Consider the following 25,892-nt stretch of genomic DNA (forward strand, 5'->3'; position numbering starts at 1 on the left):
ATCAGAATGTATATGGGAATAAGCTACATTGTCTCAGATCTGTAGGCCATGAAGAAATGGAAGTCTCCACATTGAGAATGGCACAAAGTGGTATGTTGCTCAATGTAAGGGCTAGTTGAGTTTATTCCTACCTCTTTTCTTGTTATTCAGTTCCTGAAGTGCACAGGGGAACCCAGGAGTGCTGGGCATGAAACCTGGGCCTGCCAAGCTTGTGCTAAGTCCATGGAGCTTTCCCCAGCATTTTGCATTCCTAGACTTTTATTTTCTTTTTCTTTTAAGTTTTTGTCTTTTCTTTCTTTTTTTTTTTTTTTTTTTTTTGGTATTTGAGTCACATTCAGCAGCACTCGGGGTTACTCCTGACTCTACGCTCAGAAATCCCTCCCAGTAGGCGCAGGTGACCATGTGGGATGCTGGAATTTGAACCACTGTCCTTCTGTATGCAAGGCAAACATGCTACCTCCATGCTATCTCTTCGGCCCTCCTAGACTTTTAATACAAAATTAGGATAAAGAACATTCATATTCTTTTTAAAGTATGGAACATAATAAAATGAACAGATTTCTTAAGTTTTCTTGCTGGTATTTTTCTTCAGTTACTCACTTTTATTATTACTCAGTTTATTACTCAGCTCACTTTTATTTTACTTATTATACTTATTATACTTATTATATTATATATATTATAATATATACTTATTATACTTATTATATTACTTATTACTTACTATATTATTTATTTAATAGCTTTTTGTTTATTTTTAAAACTTTCTTATAAAGATTATTTTTGTTAGACAAGAATGTTTTTACTTTACCAGCACTCTTGAGCCCAAAATTTAGGCTGCACATCTAAATAATTCAGCAAAGTCACAGAAGGTCACTGAGGGTTTGGTTGCAAGCAATAGTAACTTATTTTGTCTTTTAAAAACATGACTGACAGAATCAAAGGAAGATGTGAGTGATGATCTCTCCAAAAGGCTCTGGTAATTCCTGTGGTAGGAGAACAGGCAGGCTCTTTGGAGAACTAATGGCAGAATGATTTCTCCTTTAAACTTTTCATTAATTGGTGCCTTTTTCCTAAGGTTTAGGTCACAAGAAGAGAGACCTTTGATTTACCCTACTTTACAAGTACTCTTTGGGGAAAGAGATGGACTTCAAATGGTGATTTCACAGTAAACTTAAAGCATGGTAGAGGGATGGTTCCCCAAAAAAAAAAAAAAGAAAAAGAAAACAAACAAAAAACCAAAAAAACCCCAAGAGTTGTTTCATTCAAAAGAGGGGGAAAAAATGGGTAGACAAATGTAGCCAGTATCCACTCAAATTTTTTTGTAGCAACAAGCCAATGTTCAGTTCTAATCTACTGGTTTCTTTCTTCCTCTAGTGCTGCCTCCTGTCCTTGTGCCAAGACACAGTGAATACAACCCCCAAGTCAGCCTCCTGGCCAAGTTCCGCAGTGCCTCCCTGCACAGTGAACCCCTCATGCCACACAATGCCACCTACCCGGACTCATTCCAGCAGCCTCGCTGCCCTGCTATCCCTCCCTCACCTAGGCAGTTTTCACAGTCTCCATGCGTGGCCAGCTACCCTCATTCCCCAGGAAGCCTTTAGGAGCCAGAGAGCCCCTATCCACATTCAGGTAGGTGCAAATGATCTGTGTGGGGTTCAGGGCCGCATGGTTAGTACAGCAGCCCATTTTCGTCCTCCCTGTGATTGAAGCCCATAGGGCCTTTATGGTTTACTCAGTAATGTCCTCTGCACTCTCGGATCCCGGCCTCCCGAGTCTAAGATGATCAGAACCAGACCTAATTGGAGCTGTTACCCCAGAGCTACAGCATTGTCTATGCTTTGATGTCTGGTTCTAAGGCTGAGAATTGCTCAGCAATGAAACAGATTTGAAGAGCAGTCTTGAGAATTTTAGGGACTTTGTTTTGTGAAACTGTGAAAATAAGATAATCAAATAAATACTTAGCTCACTCAAGTGGGAAGACTGGGGCTGAGGACAGGCAGCATGAAGTGTCAGTGTTAGGTATTTTTTTTGCTGCTATCTGCAGTGTTGTCTGTCAATAGATACACACAACTCCAGTGGATCAGAACTGTGGTTCTGGTCAGCGCTGGCTCCCTTTTGCTTTTTTGGGTCAGTGCTCAGGGTCCGTGCTCAGGGGTTACTCCTGGTTCTGCACGCAGAAATTGCTCCTGGAAGGCATGGAGGACCATATGGGATGAGGGATTTGAACCACTGTTCGTCCTGGATTGGCTGCGTGCAAGGCAAATGCCCTACTGCTGTGCTATCTCTCCAGTTGGCTGTGTGTGTGTGTGTGTGTGTGTGTGTGTGTGTGTGAATCCAGCACAGCATGCAACAGCTAGTACCCTCAGTAATTCTCTGCAAGTATTGAAAATATTTTTGATGGGGAGAACCTTAAGCAGTGCTCAGGGGTCCTAGGGTTTATGTATTTATAATGATACTCAGCCCAGATATTTACTAAGTAGTACTTGTGGGATTTGGCTTTTGGTACTGGGATGGAACTCTGGACCTTGTGTTTGGCAGGCATACACTGTTCCTCTCTGAGCTTATCTCCTTGGATCTGAGTCAGTAACTAAAAAGTCTCATGGAAGGTACAAGTGCTGCTCCTGTGAGAAAGGGCAAGTCAAGGTTGTTGTTTAATTGCAAATACTTAGACCTCTAACTTGGATCTACAGTGGATTTAATGAAGAAATTCACACATACCTTCGGAGGGTGAGAGAAATAATACCTGGAGTGAACAAATTCCTGAAGTCCTACATAAATTCATTTGGTGCCACTTGTTATGCTGTTGTAAACTGTCTGATTTCTGATTTCTGTAATCTGTTCATCTATTCATGTTTTTAAGTCTCCCAATTGTAAGTATTCCCTTGGGCTGCCAAGAGGAGAATTAAAAGATTGATATGAAGTGTTCTGATACTTCTGGCCTGGGAGACATCTGACCCAGAGGCCTATGAAATCTTGTGACCAGACTTGGTACATGAAGAAATAGACAACGACTGCTCCTTGCCCACAGTGGAATGTGAGCCAACAAGTGGCGTTACAAATATCCAAATGAGCCTTGGAAGAACAAAAGTTCTTCACCCCTGCTGTGACAAATAACTTTCGATCTGTGGGGCAAATGAAGTTTTACTCCTATTCTCCCCAGTTAGTCTGTCTTTTCCTTTTGAACTCTCAACAGTATAGCTAGTGTTCTGCCATAGGTATCAACCGTTAAATTGGTCACTCTGTAATTTATAATTTCTATTTACGATATTTAGCTATTACTCATTTTTTAATTTTTATATTTCTGGTATAGAGCCTGAAACCGCAGTTGGCCATTGAGTCAAATGAATTACTGCATGACTTTTACTTATGTCTTACAATAAGCTAAGCCAATCTTCTTGTCTTTAGTGTTCATAATTTTCAGCACCTGGAAATCCTGTGTGTGAATGGAGACTTGATTCTCTAGACCTGCACTGGGTTCTGAGATGCCAATGCCCTGGCCAATACCAGGTAGTGCTGAGGCCACAGTTCCAGGAAGCACAGTGATTATATCTCAGAGGGAGTTCTGCCAGTGAAGGACATTCCACAAGTCACATAATAACCCCTCCTGTGTCTCCTTCATAAATGCATGTTTTAATGCACATAGGAACATGCTTTAGATTGTACTGTTCAAGAAAAAGAAAGAGAATCAATATCAAGGCAGAAAGTGTGAATGGAGCAAAGAAAGAATTCAGAACCTTAATTTGTTACTGGAAATTTTTAACTTTGAAACTTGTTAACTTTTGGGGCATCAAATACATGTTCGTGGATTTTTTTAACGAAAGTGCTTTTTTTTTTCTTCTAAATACTTCAGTACTTGGGCTGGGAAGATAATACAGGGTTATGGCACTTCCCTTGCATGTGGCCAAGCCTGGTTTAATTCCAGCACTGCATATGCTCCTGAGAGTTGCTAGTGGTTAGTGGTGATCCCTGAATGCAGAGATAGGAGCAAGCCTTTGAGCACCACCAGATGTGGCCCCCAAACTGACAAAAATAATTAAGATACTTTGGTACCATAACCAAGTATTCCAGTTATACAAAAGAACGAATGTGATTCTATGTGTAAATTTCTATTGTTCATAAGTACTTATAAGTCATATCTTGTTTTTTTTTTAACTTCTTTCATTGTGTGTGTGTGTGTGTGTGTGTGTGTGTGTGTGTGTGTGTGTGTGTGTATGTGATGACCTGGGTTGCAGGCATGCCTGGCTGTGGTGCTTGCATATTTTAGTTGTGTTAATCATCAGAGAACATAATCAAGTTGTGGTACTTGTACCGTTTGCCTTGGTGCTCGTTGATGTTTGCATTGCTTTGATTGTGTTTTCTTATGCCAACCAGAATTCACACTGAGTGGAGGTGCTTGACAGGGGTGCTGTGGTGTTGACCTTCATGCTTGCCAGATGGCATGCTATTTATATATCTCTTTCCTTTCAGTGCTTGACGAGGGTTGCACCCTTTTTTTTCTAGTTTTTTTTTTTTTTTTTTGGTTTTTGGGCCACACCCGTTTGACGCTCAGGGGTTACTCCTGGCTATGTGCTCAGAAATCGCCCCTGGCTTGGGGGGACCATATGGGACACCGGGGGATCGAACCGCGGTCCTTCCTTGGCTAGCGCTTGCAAGGCAGACACCTTACCTCCAGCGCCACCTACCCGGCCCCTTTTTCTAGTATTTTTATACATCTGGCTTTGTTGTGGTTCTGGTCACTTGTAAGTACCAGGGATCACAGACAGAAGAAGACTCAGGCTCAAATAATGGAGCGGCCCAGGACCACACCTGACACATGTGGGTCTTCATAGCTTTGAACTTTTAACCATATTCTCGCAAAGCAACTGCTCTAAATCCCTGTACTATTCTTCCAGGACCTCTCGTTTTGCTTTGTTTTTAATTTAATATTTAAAAAATCATACCTTAATTATTACTTATTATTTTAGTTCCTTCGAAAAGGGTATTCTTTCCCCCGGGCTGTAGTTTGGCACAGGTGTTGGAGTATGCCTTCTTTCATATGTAAACAGGTGACCTGCCAGCTTCCTTTGTGATTTCATAGCAGTGATGAAGATTACAGACCTCTATTTATATCATTTGCCTGATAAAACAAACAAATCTTATATGTGCCAATGCATCTACAAGGACCATCACCTCTCTGCGCTCACCAGAGGCCATAATCCCTCACACTTTCCATTAAAACAACAGGTTTAAAAAGAGCTCAGTGCCGCAGCCTTGGTCTTGTAGCCAGGACAGCCCTGGTCCAAGTTTTCTGATGGGATCATAAGATGGGCAGCATAGACCTGATGCTATAATGCACTGTCTGGTTCATTGTCTTTCAGACTTCCGGCCTGTTTGCTATGAGGAGCCGCAGCACTGGTGCTCAGTCGCGTACTATGAACTGAACAACAGAGTCGGGGAGACGTTCCAGGCTTCCGCCCGAAGTGTGCTTATAGATGGATTCACGGACCCTTCAAATAATAGGAACAGATTCTGTCTCGGACTGCTTTCTAATGTAAACAGAAACTCCACCATAGAAAACACCAGGAGACACATAGGAAAGGGTAAAAAGCAAATGTGTCTTTCCTTTGCAGGGGTGTCCGAGCTAGCACTTGAAAGTGGAACTAGACCAGGTACTTGGGCAGCCTTTTCTGATGGGCCATCCAAAGGCTCAGAATTTTCTGGGGCCACTGTGGGAGAAAGCCTCAGAAAGTGTTTTGGCACCGTACTCTTTCTAGCTCATAAGTTAGCAGAGTGGCTCCTGGTTGGTGGCAGAAGGTGGAGTGTGAAACCACAGACAGAGTGGGAAAGCTGAGACCTGGATGACCTTATTGAACAGAAGCATTAGAACGAGCCAGGGCCAGAGTACAGAGGGTACTGTAGTAGCTTTGGAGATAACTTACAAGATATATTTGCAGCGATAAAATAAGTTGGAAACTAGAATATCAGATATAGAATGTGAAGGGGCAGAATCTAGTTTTGACTTATGAATTAGAATTGTGGTTCTGATTAGACTTTGTTCCAAATGAAAGTCATTTCAAAGCTCTACCTTTTCTATTTGGAAATCATCCTAAAACCCTCTGTTCAAAAACAGGAGAACTTGTATTGGATTGAATATTAGGTCAGTGCACAAACATCAGGAAATAATCTTGTTTTGGGGGAATGATTGTGGGGAGGAGGTTGGGTCACATCCTCTTCTGTGCTCACTTCTAGTGGTGCTGGTGTATATACAATGCTGGGATCCAATCAGAATCAGCTGCATTGCAAGGCAAGCACCTTATCTGTACTATGACTCTAACCCAATTGTTGCTTTTTCCGTGCAGTCATGTATATGTACTATATGTTGGAAACTCTTTGTCTTTTTTTTCTTACAGATGTTTATAATTCCCTGAGGCTCAATGTAATTCTCTGGGCAATGCCCTTTTTCTGAATAGTTTTGTAAGGAAAACATCAAATTTGATCAAACTTAGTTTCAAAGTAAATCACTGTAAAATGTCACTACTTTACCATTTTACTTTATTGTATTATTTTATGATCATGGCATACCAGAGTATGGGATAGGTACTTTCAATCTACTTTGAAAATTTTTCCATTTTTCAAACATTTCCCTATAAGGTGCAAATTAAAGGTGCAAATTATAAGGTGCAGAAGAGTCCTCCACTTTAAGAGAGGGGATAAATGGGGACCAGAGATAGAGCCGGGTTACAAATCCTTGTACTAATCATTTGGATGACTGTGTATGATGAGCTCCTGAGCTGTCTGAATGGAAGGCAGAGTGAAAGAGCTTGGCGAGTCAGTACAGACCATTACACTTCAGAAAATACAGTTCCAAGCACACATGTGTGGATAATGGGACAGCAGTAATCTTCTGAGGAAGGGACAGGGCTCATCATTCATTAGAACAAAAAGACTGTTTTGTATCTTTGACCCTTAAATTTCTACAGTTTAAACTCAGTATCAGAAAAGGGATGCTTTTTTAGAGCAACAAAGCAAGGATTCAGGATGTAAAATCCTTGGTCTTGGATTTCAAAACTCAGTTTACGAAGCACTGGGTTCTTAAGGGAAGAAAAGGGGGTCCTGGAAGTGATGCAGGGACAGGGCACACCAAGATATGCTCTGGTGGCTGAGGTGTTGCCTCTGTGGAAGCTGCTCTGAGCTATCATGTCTATTAAGGTCTCAAAGAAACTTTATAATAAAAATAAAAGGGGATCCTTAAAAGTGACAGTAAGATCCACAGTCCCTCCATTTAAATCCATGTAGTCGGTTCATAATGCTGAGCTAAAGCAGTGAAACCAATATTTCTGAACTCTTCCAGACCCTGGTGCCTCTGACCTCATTCCCCTCTGTATTCCCCACTTTCTTTTCTTTCTCTGGGTCCCTTAACACAAAGGTCTCATAACCAAAGATCCCTAGAGTCCTTCATTATTTTATTTTATTTCATCTTCTTTTGTGGTCTCCCAAGCAGTGCTCAGCAATGCAAGAGGGATGTGTGGTGACAAAGACTGAATAGGGCAAGGGCCTTAACCCCTGCATCAGACCTCTTACATATATAATTTTAGACAACACCTTTAATATTATAATTTTATCTTGGGATTAAGGGGTGTTAAGAAGTTTAATGCAGAGTAATCTGCAAATCCTCTCAGAAAACAGCAGCACTTTGTCAAACAGAAGCACAGAGTCTCATAGAAATCTTTTTGTTTGATTGTTTTTGCTTTTAGACCACATCTGGTAGACCTCAGAGGTTTTCCCTGGCTCTGTCCTCAAAAATCACTCCTGGCAGTCTCAGGGGACCATATGAGATGCCAAGGATCGAACCCAGGTCGGCTGCATGCAAGGCAATGCCCTACCCTTTGTGCTATTGCTCCAGCCCATAGAAATCATTGTAAAGTAAGCCCTACCTGCATAGAAATCATTTTAAAGTAAGCCCTACCTGAAAAATTTGTTAAAACTTCAGACAACATAAATGTACTATTTCTCTTGAGGTAACAAATGCTTCCCTCTCTGGAGGTAAAGATGACGGGGGCCAGCAAGATAGTGCAAAGGATAAGGCACTTTGTACATGGCTATTCTGGGGTCAAGTCCCAGCACTCCATATGGTCCCTTGTGCACCAACAAGAGTGATCCCTGAGCACAGAGCCAGGAGTAAGCTCTGAGGTGACAAAATGAGACAAAAATACAAACAAAAAAAAGAAAGTACATTACATCACACCTTTTTCTTTCCTGAACTCCTAGAGTACTTGTAAATGCCTGAGTTAAGATTATGTTTCAAAAGATGCATGACTTAGTCTAATCATTAATCAGACTAAAATCATTTCTGTCCTCTGATTTGTTTTGTAACATAACCCTCATAAAAAGCCTGAGTCATGTTCTTAGCATGAAATCTCAATTGAAATAAGGCTGCCACGATCCTTGGTGTGTATGTTTGTGTGTTTATGTGTATATGGGCTATACCTGCCCTTACTCAGGGACTACTTTCTGCTCCCAGTGAATTGTTTTAGGGCTGCTCTCAGTGGCACTTGTGGGAGTATGTGGTTTCGGGGACTATACTTAGGCCTCTTGCAAGCAAAGCATATACTTCAGCACACTGAGCTCTTTCCCTGGCTTGTGAGCATTTTTCTTTCACTGTTACATTTGTCCTCTATAATATCAGATTTTCCCTTACTGGGATAAAGATGTGTGTGATAATTTCTTCAGTAACTTCAATTACTGCACTTACTGAAGCAAATCAGAATATTCCTGAAAATAATAATCTTATGTCACAAGTCCCTACATTTCTTATAGATTTTTTATATTCTTATGGATACATTTCTTGTATATCTTAAATTTTGCAGAATTATGGTAATTCTTCTATTTTTGGGGGGAGTGTTGGTTTTGGACCACAACCGGTGATGCACAGGGGTTACTCCTGGATTGGGGGACCATATGGGAGCCCTAGGCCAACCACTTATAAGGCAAATGCCGTACAACTGTGCCATCACTTCCGCCCCAGTTCTTCTAGTTTTAATGAATGAATGAATTAACGTCTTTAATTTGTTAGTTCCCTCTAAAAAAGAGATCTGTACCACAACTTGCTTTTTTAGTTTTGTTTTGTTTTGTTTTGTTTTGGGGCCACACCTGGTAATGCTCAGGGCTTACTCCTAAATATGCACTCAGAAATTACTCCTGGCAGGCTTGGAGGACCATATGGGATGCTGGAGTTCAAACCTGGGTGGGTTCCTTGAAAGTTAATTGCCCCTACATGCTGTGGTATCACTATTGCCTTTTGAGTTTGTTTTTTTCCTGATAAATTTATTTTACTTGGTATAATTTGGAGAAAAGGATGATGAGTCAAGCAGTGTTTACTCCGGGTCACACCCCATCTGTGCTCATGGTACTTGGTACCATGATACCATGGTACCTGGTACATGGTATCTGTGCTCATGCTTGGGGAACATGCATTGCCGGGGAATTTATTGGGGTTGGATGCATGTCAGACAAGTGACTTAAGCTTTGTAATATCACTCTCTGTCTTAGAATGCCTTTTCCTTTATGCTTTTAAACATATAGTAAGTCTTTTCATCTCTAAAACGGAATTTCAGTAGAAGATTTTACCACAGAATGCCATGCTATCACGGCCATCAAACGTGATATTGCAGAATACTTCATATGAGAAGAAAATCACTATAAACAAATAAAAAATTACAATATTACTTTGTTTGGGGGCCATACCTGGAGATTATCAGGACTTTGTATTGAGAAATTTCAGGCTTTTTACTCTCTAATCACTCCTATTAGAGTCTAGGGACCATATGGGACTACAGATATCAAACCTTGGTCTGCAGCGAGCAAGGCAAGATTCCTACCCACTACACTGTCGCTTAGGCTCAAAATAATAAAATTCTGTAGATTAAAACCCCAGTATTTAAGAACACACATAAAATCAAAAAATAAAATATAATTTAAGAAATATTTGGGGCTGGAGAGATAGCATGGAGGTAAGGCGTTTGCCTTTCATGCAGGAGGTCATCGGTTCACATCCCAGCTTCCCATATGGTCCCCCGTGCCTGGCCGAAGCAATTTCTGAGCCTGGAGCCAGGAATTACCCCTGAGCACTGCCAGGTGTGACCCAAAAACCACCAAAAAAAAAAAAAAAAAAGAAATATTTGATTGTTTTGGACTCATAAATTTGTGGCTGATTTCTACTCTTCACATCTCTCTATGCTCTAAGTATCCTCTATGGGCTTCTTTCTTGCTCACGTGAGATGGAGTAGAATGGGGTGTGTAAGGGCAGCAGTGTGTGTGGAGTGAGGTGTCAAGGTGTATATACCCCAGCCTGCAATTTATCTTGCAACTGCCCAGAGTGCTTATGAATAAGAGAGAAGTTGCTGCCACCTGCTGGATAAGACTTGTAATAACCATTACAAATCTCCACAGCGTGAGGTGCACGCACGCCCTACACTGGGCCTCTCAGTCTAGCTTGGTGAAGGTTCACCCTTCTGCCAAGATCTCTGCTGCACGTCTGAAATATGTACATTTCTATTATTTTATTTTTTGTTTTTCATCACATCCAGCGATGCTCAGGGGTTACTCATGGCTCTACACTCAGGAATTATTCCTGATAGACTCCGGGGACCATCTAAGGTGCAGGGGAACAGAAACTGGGTTAACCATGTGCAAGGCAAGGGCTCTACACACTGCACTATCGCTCCTATAAAATTAAAGAAACATTTGAAAAGACATTTACAAAATTAATTTTGAAATAATTTTTATTAAAAATAATCTAGAGATATTTTTCAGCAAATAATTCTGTATTAATTTAACAACCTAATCTCTTTTCTGCCTAGTCCTTCTTCCATCATATCTTTCACTCAAAATTACCTAAGAGGGCATCTGGAAATTCAGCCTCATTCAGCCAAGCTAAATGTCTTTGGTTCAAATTAACTACAATATCAGACTCCAGACTCCCCAATCTCATAAAGAGATGGATGTAGTCACACACAAATGAAAAGCCCAGGTTAAGAAAAGTATAGGCAGAAGCCGGGTCCCCTGTTTGTGACATCAGGCTGGGAAAATACACGAAACTACGCCTGCCCAGTGGGGCCCGATTGTGAAAAACTGTGAGTGCTGCCTCTGTGTATCTGTCTACTGTCCTCTTGCGTGAACCTCTTGGGAGTGGGCCGAAAAGAGGCTCCAGCAGAGCACGGCCGCTTCACTTCACTACGTGGCAGTGCGCTCTTTCTAAGAAAAGAACACCATTGCAACAAGAAGAAAAAATCACACTAAGAACTGTGCTGGATCACAGAAACAAGCATTTCTCTCTGGACTGTTTTCTCTGTAGCATGCTCGGGCCTAAGATTTGATCCAGTGTGAGGCTTCATCCACGGAGGACTCCCCCCTCCCTTAGAGGCAAGTCAGCCAATCCAGAAATGGCGGAGCCAGAGGAGTGTGCTGCCTGCATCATATAGCCAATGAATACCACCACAACACGTAGAAAAACCCATAATACAAGTGTGACAATGGGGAAACAACGCAGGCCAGCATCAGACATAGAGAATGAAGATGACAATTCTGAGGACCAGATAATGACCAACCAACTAATCAACCTCTCAGATAAGGACTTTAGACTAGCAATATGGAAGATGCTCAACGGACTCCAAGAAACCATGGATCGATTGAACAGAACACTAATAAGAACCAAGAAAATATGAAGACAGAAATCACAAAACTCCAAACTGAAATAACATGTCAACTAACAGATCTGAAAAAGTCAGTAAACAAAGTGAATGACAAAATGAATAAGCTCTGGGACAGGGTATCAGAAGCTGGGAATAGACGACTTGGTGCTGTGGAAGATGAGATACATAATGATTCCATACAGCAGGAGAGATTGGGAAAAAAACTTAAAGCAAATGAACAGACAATGGAAAAATTAGTCAAAGAATGGGAACAGATGAAAATAGAAATCTATGATAAGATCAACAGAAACAACTTAAGAATCATTGGAGTCCCAGAGACCCAGGAAAAAAATTTCCAGAAGAATCAATGGTCAAGAACATCATTAAAGAGAAACTTCCAGAGCTAAAGAATATATGTGATCAAATCCTGCATGCTCGAAGAGTACCAACCAAAAGAGACCCCAGAAAAACCACCCCAAGACACATCCTAGTCACAATGACAAATCCCACAGATAGAGACAGAATTCCGAAAATAGCAAGATCAAAGAGGAAATTACGTTCAAGCAAGCATCCTTGAGATTTACAGCAGATCTGTCACCAGAAACACTCAAGGCCAGAAAGCAGTGGTGGGATATTGTGACAAGACTGAATGAAATGAGTGCTTCACCTAGAATACTATACCCAGCGAAACTCACTTTCCGGTTTGACGGAAGAATACATGGTTTCACAGACAAAAAAAAAGCTCAGAAACTTTACAGACACAAAACCAGTCTTAAGAGAAAAAATGAAAGACCTAATTTAAGACAAGACTAACCAAAAGACACACCAAATTTTGATATAAAGATGACATTAAATCCCAGGACAATTGTTTCTTTAAAGGTCAATGGACTAAATGCACCAGTCAAGAGACACAGAGTGGCTAAATGGATCAAAAAACTCAATCCAACCTTCTGCTGCCTACAAGAAATGCACTTGAATAGTCAGAACAAACACTCAAAATAAAAGGCTGGAGAAAAATTATCCAAGCAAACAACACCCATAAAAAAGCTGGAGTGGCCATACTAATATCAGATAATGCAAACTTTATACTCAGGAAGGTTGTAAGGGACAAAGATGGACATTTTATATTAATCAAAGGGTATGTAGAGCAGGAAGAAATAACTCTCCTAAACATATATGCACTGAATGAGGGGCCAGCAAAATATTTAATACAACTGTTGACAAATCTAAAAAATAATATCAATAATAACACAATAATTGTGGGGGACCTCAACACATCTTTGTCAGCACTGGATAGGTCAACCAGACTGAAACACAACAAGAATATACTAGACCTGAGGAGAGAAATGGAAGAAAGAGGCCTAGTGGATATATATAGGACATTCCATTCCCAGAAACCTGGGTACACATTCTTCTCCAATGTACATGGGACTTTCTCAAGGATATACTACATGCTGGCACATAAAACATACCTCCATAAGATCAAGAGGATAGAAATTTTGCAGACTACCTTCGCTGACCACAAGGCTCTGAAATTATTTGTGAATTCCAAAGGGACTCAGAAGAAAAACCTTAACACCTGGAAGTTAAACAGCCTCATACTCAATAACCAGTGGGTCCGAGATGAAATCAAGGAGGAAATCAAAAGGTTCCTGGAAACAAATGACAATAAAGACACAAACTATCAGAACTTATGGGACACAACAAAAGCAGTACTGAGAGGAAAATTTATAGCTTTGCAAGCACACATCAGGAAGGAAGAAGGAGCTTACCTGAGTAGCTTAATGACACAGCTAATAGAACTAGAAAGTGCTCAAAAAAGGACCCAAAAATAGTAAGACAGAAGGAAATAACAAAGCTGAGAGCAGAAATCAATGAAGTGGAAACCCAAAAAACAATCCGAAAGATCAACGAAAGCAGAAGCTGGTTCTTTGAAAAAAATAAACAAGATTGATAGATCACTGGCAAACCTAACAAAGAAAGAGAGAGAGAGAGAAACTTGATAACTCGTATTAGGAATGAAAAAGGAGAGATCACTACTGATATGACAGAGATTCAAAGGGTAATCAGAAACTGCTTTGAGAAACTCTACACCACTAAAAATGAGAACCTGGAAGCAATGGATAAATTCTTGGACTCTTATAATCTTCCACGGTTGAAGGAAGAGGATGTAGCATATCTAAATACACCAATCACCATTGATGAAATTAAAACGGTAATCAAATGTCTGCTGAAAAACAAAAGCCCAGGCCCAGATGGATTCACTAATGAAATCTTTCAAACTTTCCAAGAGGAACTACTACCAATCCTGGCAAACTCTTTCATGAAATTGAACAAACAGAAACACTTCCAAATAGCTTTTATGAAGCCAACATCACCTTGGTACCTAAACCAGACAGAGATGCTACAAAAAAAGAAAATTACAGACCAATATCGCTGATGAATGCAGATGCAAAGATCCTCAACAAAATCCTGGCAAATAGGATTCAATGCCTCATTAAGAAGATCATCCACTACGATCAAGTAGGTTTCATTCCAGGAATGCAAGGATGGTTTAACATCCATAAATCTATCAACATAATACACAACATCAATAACAAGAAAAATAAAAACCACATGATCATATCAATAGATGCAGAGAAAGCATTTGATAAGGTCCAACACCCATTCTTGATCAAAACTCTCAGCAAGATGGGAATGGAAGGAACCTTTCTCATTATAGTGAAGGCCATCTGTCAAGCCAGTGTCAAATATTATCCTCAATGGAGAAAAATTAAAAGCCTTCCCTCTAAATTCTGGCACAAGTCAAGGCTGTCCTCTCTCACCACTCCTATTCAACATAGCACTAGAAGTTCTTGCTATAGCGATTAGGCAAGAAAAAGATATCAAAGGAATCCAGATAGGAAAGGAAGAAGTCAAGCTCTCACGGCTTGCAGATGACATGATACTCTACTTAGAAAACCCTAAAGACTCTACCAAAAAGCTTCTAGAAACAATAGACTCATATAGCAAGGTGGCAGGCTACAAAATTAACACACAAAAATCATTGGCCTTTCTATACACCAATAGTAATAAGGATGAAATGGACATTAAGACAACAACCCCATTCACAATAGTGCCACACAAACTCAAATATCTTGGAATCAACTTGACTAATAATGTGAAGGACCTATACAAGGAAAACTATAAAACTCTGCTCCAAGAAATAAGAGAGGACACATGGAAATGGAAACGCATACCCTGCTCATGGATTGGCAGGATTAACATCATCAAAATGGCAATACTCCCCAAGGCATTATACAGATTTAATGCTATCCCTCTAAAGATACCCATGACATTCTTCAAAGAAGTGGATCAGGCACATTTGAAATTTATTTGGAACAATAAACACCCTAGAATAGCTAAAGGAATCATTGGAAAAAGAAATTGGGAGGAATTACTTTCCCCAACTTTAAACTGTACTACAAAGCAATAGTTATCAAAACAGCATGGTATTGGAATAAGAACAGTTCCTCAGATCACTGGAATAGGCTTGAATACTCAGAAAAAGTTCCCCGGACATACAATCACCTAATTTTTTATAAAGGAGCAGGAAATTCTAAATGGAGCAGGGAAAGCCTCTTCAACAAGTGGTGTTGGCACAACTGGATAGCCACTTGCAAAAAATTGAACTTAGACACCCAGCTAACATCATGTACGAAGGTAAAATCCAAATGGATTAGAGACCTCAATATCAGACCCAAAACCATAAGATATATTAAACAACACATAGGCAAAACACTTTAGGACATTACAGGCATATTCCAGGAGGAAACTGCACTCTCCAAGCAAGTGAAAGCAGAGATTAACAGATAGGAATATATTAAGCTGAGAAGCTTCTGCACCTCAAAGGAAATAGTGCCCAGGATACAAGAGCCACCCACTGAGTGGGAGAAACTATTCACCCAATACCCATCAGATAAGGGGCTAATCTCCAAAATATACAAGGCACTGACAGAACTTTACAAGAAAAAAAAACATCTAATCCCATCAAAAAATGGGGAGAAGAAATGAACAGACACTTTGACAAAGAAGAAATACAAATGGCCAAAAGACACATGAAAAAATGCTCCAAATAACTAATCATCAGGGAGATGCAAATCAAAACAATGATGAGATACCACCTCACACCACAGAGAATGGCACACATCACAAAGAATGAAAACAAACAGTGTTGGCGGGGATGTGGAGAGAAAGGAACTCTTATCCACTGCTGGTGGGAATGCCATCTAGTTCAACCTTTATGGAAAGCGATATAGAGATTCCTCCAAAAACTGGAAATCGAGCCCCCATACATTCCAGCTATACCACTCCTAGGAATATACCCTAGGAACACAAAAGTACAATACAAGAACCCCTTCCTTACACCTATATTCATTGCATCACTATTTACAATAGCAAGACTCTGGAAACAACCAAGATGCCCTTCAACAGACAAATGGCTAAAGAAACTGTGGTACATATACACAATGGAATATTATGCAGCTGTCAGGAGAGATGAAGTCATGAAATTTTCCTATACATGGATGTACACGGAATCTATTATGCTGAGTGAAATAAGTCAGAGAGAGAGAGAGAAAAACGCAGAATGGTCTCACTCGTCTATGGGTTTTAAGAAAAATGAAAGACATTCTTGCAATAATAATTTTTAGACACAAAAGAGAAAAGAGCTAGAAGTTCCAGCTCACCTCAGGAAGCTCACCACAAAGAGTGATGATTAGTTAGAGAAATAACTACATTTTGAACTGTCCTAATAATGAGAATGTATGAGGGAAATGGAGAGCCTGTTTATAGTACGGGCGGGGGTCGGGTGGGGAGGAGGGATACTTGGGACATTGGTGATGGGAATGTTGCACTGGTGATGGGTGGTGTTCTTTACATGACTGAAACCCAAACACAATCATGTATGTAATCAAGGTGTTTAAAATAAAAAAAAAAGAAAAGAAAAAAAAAGTATAGCACTTCACAAAATATAGTCCAAGGTCTGGGTGAACTTGCCTTTGGTTTTACTTTATTATTTTAAGTCGTGTCATTTGTGGACATTCATCCTTACAGTGTTTTCTAGGGTGATCATGAATCTCATATGTGGTGTAAAGCATTCTTCAAGCCTACCAACTAAAGGTAGAATTAAAAATAATACAAGAAATTAAAGGTGTAGCCCAACAACAAAAATACTTGCTCCTTGACTTATCTGTGCATGTGGCTGTCACCAGCCCACACCAGCCTCAATTCACCATGGAGGTTGGTTCTGTACTGGTCTTGGTCTCCAAGCCACAGTTGTTCCCTGAGCTTGCCCTGTTGTCTCTGCAGCCTCTCCCTGTTCAATTTGCTAAACCACTCTACTTTGCCAAGTGCACTGTAGTTACAAATAAAACTTGAACAGGGTTGAAGCCCATCCACTAACTCAAGTCTTGAGTCAGATAACAATAACAAATAAAAAAAATTTTTTTGAGGCACTGATTTATTTGCAAAGTTATTCATGATTAAATTTCAGGGATATGGGGCCAGAGAGATAACAGAGCAGCATTTGCCTTGCAAGCAGCCAACGCAGGATCTAAGGTGGTTGGTTCGAATCCCAGAATCCCATATGGTCCCCCGTGCCCTGCCTGCCAGGAGCTATTTCTGAGCAGATAGCCAGGAGTAACTCCTGAGTACCGCCGGGTGTGGCCCAAAAACCATAATAATGATAATAATAATAATAATAATAATAATAATAATTTTCAGGGATAACAATGTTTATCAATCTCACTTCTTCCATCCAAGTTTCCACCCTGCTCTATGATAGGCCTCCCCCATCTTTATACACTGTGGTTTACAATACTGTTACTGACAATATTCATGCATATAACTATACCACCTTCCAGAATCTCCCCCCCCCCCCAAGAGACCACTTACCTCCACCATTGTCATAGTGGTCATCTGTAGTTCCTTTCTCTTCTCCAGAGTGATGCTTCCAACTGGAGACCCATTCTTATGTTCAGTATTTCTACTGCCTTTCGGCATTTACTTTTCTCCTATTTTGTTTCTTTATAGAGTGATGATTTTATATCTGTCCCTCTCCCTCTAAAATTTCACTTCATGATCTTTCATCTACCAGCAATTTGCATAATTTCATCTTTTCTTGTAGCCAAATAGTTATGACATTATGCATGCATACCATAGTTTATTTATACACTAATTTATTTAGGGATATTTGAACTTTTCCTGATTTTTGCTATTGTGAATAGTACAGCAATGAACACAGGAGTGAAAATTTTCTGTTCTGCAATGAGATAATAAAACTCTTATCCTACATAATAGGTTCAGGGAGGATTATACATTTGAAGGACATTTCATCTAAGTACACACACTTTTTTTTATTTATTGTAATTTAGTTTTGTGGTGTTGATGTACAAATATATACTTTTTCTCTGCTGTCCTTTGTTTTATTTATTAATCAAACATTTTTTATAGAGGCCCCCACTGGCTGACATAGAGCTTCAAATAGAGTTCAGTTCCATTTGGCATTACCAGATGGAGCACATGCAGTGCCCGGGATTGAACTCAGGGCCTCATACATGCTAAGCATGTGCTCTATTTCTTCATCTATCTCCCAGACCTTCTTATTTTTTTTAAATTGCAAGCACTAAAACTTCATTTGGGAGTTCACTGGCAAACTGCTTACACCTGCCTTCCCTCCAGTATCTCTGTACAGCCAAGTAACCATTCCCAGTCCATTATAATTAGCCTTCCTACTTGCCACACCCTGGGCCTGACTTTATCTTGGACCCAATGTTAGACTCAAGGCACTTGGGTAAATAATGGAGAGAAAAAGAAAAGGAGAGGAAGCAGAGATAGGGGAGCTAGTCTAATTTAGGCAACCAGAGGGGACAGCCCCTGAGCTGAGTATTAAGCAGGCCTAGGATTTTGTGAGACTCATAGTTTTTTTTTCAATGTTTTTTTTTTATCTAAATATCTACTGCTGAAATTTTATCCTGACAGTGCATTAAAAAAAAGAGGTGGTAAGGAAACAATACAGATGAACAGAGGATATGGCATACAACACAGAGTTGCCTAGAATGCTACTTGGAACCTACTAACTCAGAAATGTTTACTAAAAGCAGTTTTAGAACTGGGTTAGAGGATCCCTGGAAGTCTATATGCCTTATCCAAAAGTTTTATGTTTTCATTTTGAGGACAATGAAAATTGATCACTGTGTTCAAGGTCCAACATAGCAGGATTGTGTTATGATCATATGGATAGCACAAACTGGAAAGTTGTTTTTTTTTTATTGTTTGTTTTGGGTCACACCCAGCATCGCTCAGGGGCTACTCCTGGCTTTACGACCAGAAATCACTCCTGGCAAGCTCCAGGGACCATATGGGATGCCAGGATTTAAACCACCATCCTTCTGCATGCAAGGCAAATGTCCTATCTCCATGCCATCTCTCTGGCCCTGAAAAGTTTTATTTTTGCTGAAAGGTTGGAGTAGAAGAAATGCTATAGGAGCTATTGTTCACTCAATTTGACCTTTATTTTATCTATTCTCCGTACCTTCCTAGAAATCTATGTTGATATTCAGACCTAGATGTTTTGTTGTTGTTATTGTTTTATTGGGCCACACCTGTCATTGCTCAGGGGTTACTCCTGGCTCTTCATTCATAAATCGCTCCTGGCAGGCTCAGCATACCATATGGGATGCCGGGGATTGAACCTGAGTCTGTACCAGATCAGCTGCTTGCAAGGCAAACACCCTACTGATGTACTGTCACTCCGGCCCCAAATATTTTAAAAGAATCTAATAACGTTCCTTGGGATGAAAACTATTGTGAAAATCAGCATTCTCAGAATATTAAAAGAGAAAAAAATGTTTTTAAACTCCAAGAATGTGAGATAATGTAGCACTAACTACATTTTGAATGTGTCTTATATCTAAAAAGGTGGAAAAATTTTACTGTTAATACATGTAAGTAAAAAAAAGACATTATTTGTAATAATAAGCACTAAGTTCTGAAATGAATAGGCATCTTTAAGGTATTCATTTAGAAAAGGAATTTATAGATGACAAAAATGATTTACAGTTCATTTCCTTTATGTTTTGGTGTGTTCAGTTATGCACTTAGGTAAAATTTTCATTGTTGTCTGCATCCAATTCATATTTTTACATATTGTACCTGAAAGATGATTGGATGGTCCTACACTACATGTTTATTATGCATCTAATATCCTGAGATCTGGTCTTTGAAATGAATAACATGAGTAGGAGAGAGCAGTGAAAGGCATAATACCTGCAGACTCATTTGTTCTTGGTTAGGATTGTTGAAATGTGTTGCAGTCCACTTTCCAATAGAAAAACAAAAAGTAGAATGAAAAACCCAGCTGTCATTTGGGTCTCATGCATTTATAATGTCTGATGAGTGTCATTACACCTCACAGTAGAGAGTGGAGAGTCAGATGTCTTGAAGTTACAGAATCAGCAGGTAGGAAATGGCGTTACATCTAAACTAAATGCAGTGTCTGAAGATTTTGCCCTTGCCTTGTAGGTGTGCATTTGTACTATGCTGAGTGTGTGAGTGACAGCAGCATCTTTGTGCAGAGCCGAAACTGCAACTACCAACATGGCTTCCACCCAGCCACTGTCTGCAAGATTCCCAGTGGCTCTAGCCTCAAGATCTTCAACAACCAACTTTTCGCCCAGCTGCTGGCTCAGTCCGTGCACCATGGCTTTGAAGTCTTGTATGAGTAGACTAAGATGTGCACTATCCGCATGAGTTTTGTGAAGGTATGGAGTGTTTGATTTTGGATTATAGTGGGGAAAAACAAAAAACAACAAGAAACCAAATAGCTCTTTGCAGTTGATATAACTGTTTTCCAACCAGTTCAAGAAAGTTCTAGGAGAATTTTATTGATAGGAGGAGCTCTCTGAGTATTGCAGAAAACCAAGAGGTAAATTACATTATTTCTTTAATGCAACAGGTAAAGTGACTAATAAATTCATAGGATTTTATGCCACTAAACATTTCCACACTTCATATTGCCAAACATAATAATATTCATGGGTTCACCTAGAATTAAATAACTCTTTATCTTAGTGAAAATATAGAAAAGTGAAGAAAATAATATTCACAAAAGATAAAAGTTAGAGTACCGATTATAGCACAGAATAGTAAATATTAAGGATTTTGACCATGACATGTATGTTTAATTAGAGAGAGTGGTGGCTGTTTTGTTCTTGAATACTTATTACACAAATATTTTATCTCAGGGTCAGGAGCAATAGCACAGAAGTAGGGCATTGGCCTTGCATGTGGCTAACAAAGGACAGACATGGTTTGATCCCCGGCATCTCCATGTTCCCCCGAGCCTGCCAAAAGCGATTTCTGAAAGCAGAGCTAGGAGTAATCCCTGAGCGCTGCTGGGTGTGGCCCCTGTCCAAAAAATCAAATATTAGACCTCAAATTATATCTATTTTAATATAGATATGAAGATTTGTGAGTAGAGGAAGTGTTTAAGAGAAATAAAACAACTATATTTGAACTTTGAGGCTAAAGATCTGTTTTATCATTGTGAAATCATTTCTGCATTAGCACTTGCAAATATTCTTATGTTTCAAAATTGTAGTTTGTATATCAAAGTATCTGTGTATCTGTTAACAGTGGACATGGCCATCTGACTTTTCCAGATTTGCTCAAGGTAAAATTTATTTATCTTTAAAATTTTTCATAAAATAATTATCCTGGTTTTCTGTGTTCAGATTGTGTTTGTAATTTTATTACATTTGAAAAAATATTACTTTGTTTTGGGGCTAAATCCAGCAATGGTCAAGGAAATTGAGAAATGTCTTGGTGTTGGTTTACTCCTGACAGTGCTTGGGGAACTGTATGCTCTTTTACTCTCCCCTATGTCTTTTTATGATGTCTGGAAACTCTCCGCTCAGTCGTGGATGATAAAATCAGGCCTCAGTAACTAGAGAGGTTGGTATTTGCACAGGTCATAGGATAAAGACTAGAGTGAAGTCTTCCTTTACATTTCTAGAAGATGTGTTCCATCACTGTAGTTTTAATTAGTCTTCTGTAGTTGGTGGTCTTGGTTTTTGCACCGATCCTAGTAAGAAGTCTAGGATAGAGTCTTTCATTATGTTTCCAGAAGTTCTGTTCAGTTTCAGTTGTCTCAGCCAGACCTCTGGGATTAGAGATCTTGGTTGTTGTACAGATCATAGGCCAAAGCCTAGACTGGGGTCTTTTTTATTGAACCCAGGATAAGTTCTGTCCAGTCATGGTTGTCACAGTTAGTCTTTTGTAGTTAGCCATCTTGGCTTTTGCACAGATCAAAGGATGATGTGTATTCTGATTTCATCTTATTGTTAGGTGGTGAGGTAAGACAACCTGATCTTAGATCAAGTTGTTGCCATTTCCTCATTGACAGGATGTCATATCAAAACTGGCACATGTTGGTGTCAGAGCAGTATTAAGAATGTCCCAGAGGGAGTTTGATTCCTGGAGCTGTTGCAGAGAACCATGTCAGATCTATGTCTGAGATCTAGGGTTCGAGGTTGGACAGCCACTGTCTAATCACCTGGAGTCTAAGTTAGGACCACATGACATATGTTCAAGGTGGGAGGGCCCCTGTATTGTAAAATCTATGAGCTTTTATCCCTAGAAGATAAGGGCTTGTTTCTATATGTAAAATTTCCCCTTTTTAGTATGCCTTTGCACAAACAAATGGTGCTATATTATATTGCTGGTGCAATTGGGGGTGGAAGTGTCAGGATACATCATCTCTGTGCCCTGGTTTTAACCTGAGCTTTTATCCAGGCAAGACTTTTTCTTGTAGGTTTTTGTACCAAGCAGAACCAAAACAGGTGTAGTTAAGGAAAAGAAGAAAACAAAAACAAGACAAAGATATATATAAACACACATATATAAAAATAAATAAATAAAAATGAGTTTAAAAAATAATCAGGGAACAAAGTTATGCAAGAGACTACATTACATTTGGGGATAAACAGGTTAAGATGTAGTTTTAAAGAGGTCTTAATCTTATAAAGGAAATATAGGCTTCCCATTGTCTTTTGAGATATTCTTGTGTGGGGTGGAATCCAGGGCACACTTTCATCACACACCCTGGTCTTGTTGAGTTTGAAAAATGATTTGTGGGTGAAAGGGCTTAGGTAGAGTTTTTGCACTGGGGGTCCTTCTGGAACTGAATCTGGTATCAAGCAACAGTCCACATTTAAGGGGGTGAGAAGGAGGGCTACAGAGAATGAGTCAGCAAGAGTGTTGGTTGTGGTTTCTTGCTGGGGGGCGAGATGTGGGGCTGAGTGGGTGTCCCTTCTATTAGGGGCCGGGTGATGGCTTATTGGGGCAGGAGGTCAGTCTTGATACCTAATGGGTTAAGAACTGAGCATTGGGGCCGGGCGGTGGCGCTCGAGGTAAGGTGCCTGCCTTACCTGCGCTAGCCTAGGAGACTGACCGCGGTTCGATCCCCCGGCGTCCCATATGGTCCCCCAAGCCAGGAGCGACTTCTGAGCGCATAGCCAGAAGTAACCCCTGAGCGTCACCGGGTGTGGCCCAAAAACCAAAAAAAAAAAAAAAAAAAAAAAAAGAACTGGGATATCAGATTGGGGTTGTGGGGTGAAGGGATAGTAGGATTCCTAAAGGGGGGAGGAATAGTATAAAAGAGGGGCTATAACACTATAGGAATGGTTTGTTTACAATTTAGGTTAGACCCTCATAGAGTCCTCTTTCTAGGTACTCATGCCCACATAAAGACATACATTAGTGATTTATTCTTAAGGTTAGAGGTCTGACCCTAACAGGGAGAGTCTGAGTTATTAAAGACTGGTTGAATTAGGATAAATAATTAGCTTAGGTCCTCAAAGCACCAGAAGTCGTGCTTGTCCCAGTCCCCGCCTTCCTTCCAGAAGGGCCATGCAGATCTCTGGCCCTAATTCTGCCTCTTCTCAGAAGCACCCTGTGGGACAGGGTCAAGGGTCTGGCCCTACTGAGAAGACCCCAAGACCTGAGGGGCCTCCAAGGGTGCATGGCGTGTACACGGTTACCTTTGTGCCTGACAGCCCCACAGAGTCCCAAGAAGATGGCTTGTTGGGTTACTGATCCTACCCTAATAAGTAATTGTGCCTTGCCCTACCCTACGGTATGACCTGGTGATAGTATATTGGATTATTTCTTACTTCGTATTCTGCTCCCACCATAGAGTGGTACCTGATTCTTGTGTATAAAAGCAATGGTCTGAGGAAGGGGGGTTCTGGGACGGATTCTTCAGCCTTATCCACTGAATAAAGCGGATGTCTCCTGAAGCCTGACTGGCAGTGAGTTTTCTACCCACTGCTATCTTGAACCCTCAGACGTGCTGGCTGAACAGGGTAGCAGAAGAGTGTTCCTAGCTGGAGAAGAAAGACCTCATCCTCCATCTCATCACTTTCCAGCCCCATCAAAAGCTCTTTTGCAACAATGGCTTTGTCCTCGAGTCCTCCCTTGCCATTGGCCCATGCTGCCCCAGGGGACAGGAGAGTCTGCGGCCTTGCCCTCCCCAGAAAAGGGACTTCCAGCTCCCTGGCCCCATCTAAAAAACAGGGTGTTTCCATGGGGTCTGAGTCTAGCCCCGCTGTGAAGACCCCTCAGTCTGAAAAGAACACCAAGTATGGGAGTGTGACTGTGGAGCTGGATGGCCACACACTTCCTCTGGATAGGTTGCAACCTGTGGTGGTCCTAAAGAGGATCAAGATCCCCAGCATCCCTTAGGATGGGGGTGTGTGCAACTCCCTCCAAAGTTCACCTGGGGTCTAACTGCCCCAGGAGCCTTGGCTGCTCCTCTGGACCCTTAGATAGGGCTGTTAGTATTGGGGGGCCAGGAGGGAGGGAGGATGTAAGTAGTAAATTGTTGAAGGAGTATAAAATATAAAGCCCTAGTGTTGGGTGAGGCCTTTTTCGACATGGCGCCTTTAACTTTCTGCCTGCAGGTCTAACGGCTCAGTATAGGGACATAGCAATAAAAAGAAAAGTCAAAAAAGAAAAAAAAAAAAAGAAATATTCACAGTCAGAGTTTAATGGGAGTCAACTAGATTTAGTTCACAGCCCTACACCATGTGATTTCCTCACATGGCTCCTGTGCTAATCCTTTTCCAAGCAGCTTCTCTGCTGGTCTCCATCTTCCTTGCTGCTTTTGTCTCCTCCCTTTACTCCAGACAACACCTTCTAAAATTTATTCAAGGGACCCACCCCCAGCCCAGGAGTGGACGGGGCTGACCATCCAGGTATATTATCAGATGGCATTGGGAAAGGGGTAACATTTCTGCCTCTTTGTTTAAAAAAATAAAAGAGGTAAGTTACAATGTTTTTCTCTAATATAACCTGAAACATCAATGTTTAAATTGTGCATAATTTCTCTCCAAACAATCAGCATTTTCCATGTCTTATATATATCACAAAATATTTTCCTAGACTTTTCTTAACATATATATAATATTATTAATATAATATAAATGTAATAATATCATTAATATTAATATATTATATTAGAACTTTTTCACAAATAACTTTTCCTAGACTTTTCGTTTAATATGTGAACACACATATTAGAACTTTTCCACAGATAACTTTTCTGCTTATAATTTGAACAATATTTTCAAGTCAGGAAAAGTTTCCATGGGTGATGTGCCTGGGAGTTAGTAAAGCACAAAGTTTCCCAAAGCCTTGCTTCTTCTGCAAAGTGAAGTCTGAACTCAACCCTGATTCATCACCCCCATTAGAGAACTGGAGCCAGCATGCAGCAACCACCTGCCACCACTGGCAGCAATCCAGAGCTCTGTTGGGCAGCAGTCCTGTCCCAATGGCCGTTCTCCAGGATCAGAATGCCATTGCACAGGGAAGCCAGCGGTACGTGTCCTGCCACACCATCCCTCTTCCTGGGCACACAGCATCACGTCTGCAGAGGTCTAGGTGGCTTTGGGGTCCACCAAGCTGGATTCATAGCTAGATTCATCCATATACCAGGCTTTCCCCAGCAACAGGGCTTAATCTTGCACCACCAGGCCATAACATAGCAAGTTGGAACATCTGCTCACATTAGTTCCCAGGCCCTGCTCCTCTTGTGCCTGCCTTCAGCAGGTTTGCAGAAACGCTCTCACTTTTGAGACTCCCACTTTGGGATCCAGTGGCCAGTCTGTATACAGTCCACAC

The 25,892-nt window shown here is 40.6% G+C and overlaps 1 pseudogene; it reads left to right on the forward strand.

Moving 5' to 3' along the window:
• The first annotated feature begins 925 nt into the window (after positions 1-925).
• LOC126015933 (mothers against decapentaplegic homolog 9-like) lies at positions 926-20,473 on the forward strand (annotated as a pseudogene).
• Positions 20,474-25,892: the final 5,419 nt, after the last annotated feature.

Source organism: Suncus etruscus, chromosome 8 (assembly GCF_024139225.1).
Source record: "Suncus etruscus isolate mSunEtr1 chromosome 8, mSunEtr1.pri.cur, whole genome shotgun sequence".
In the NCBI taxonomy this organism is placed as follows: domain Eukaryota; kingdom Metazoa; phylum Chordata; class Mammalia; order Eulipotyphla; family Soricidae; genus Suncus; species Suncus etruscus.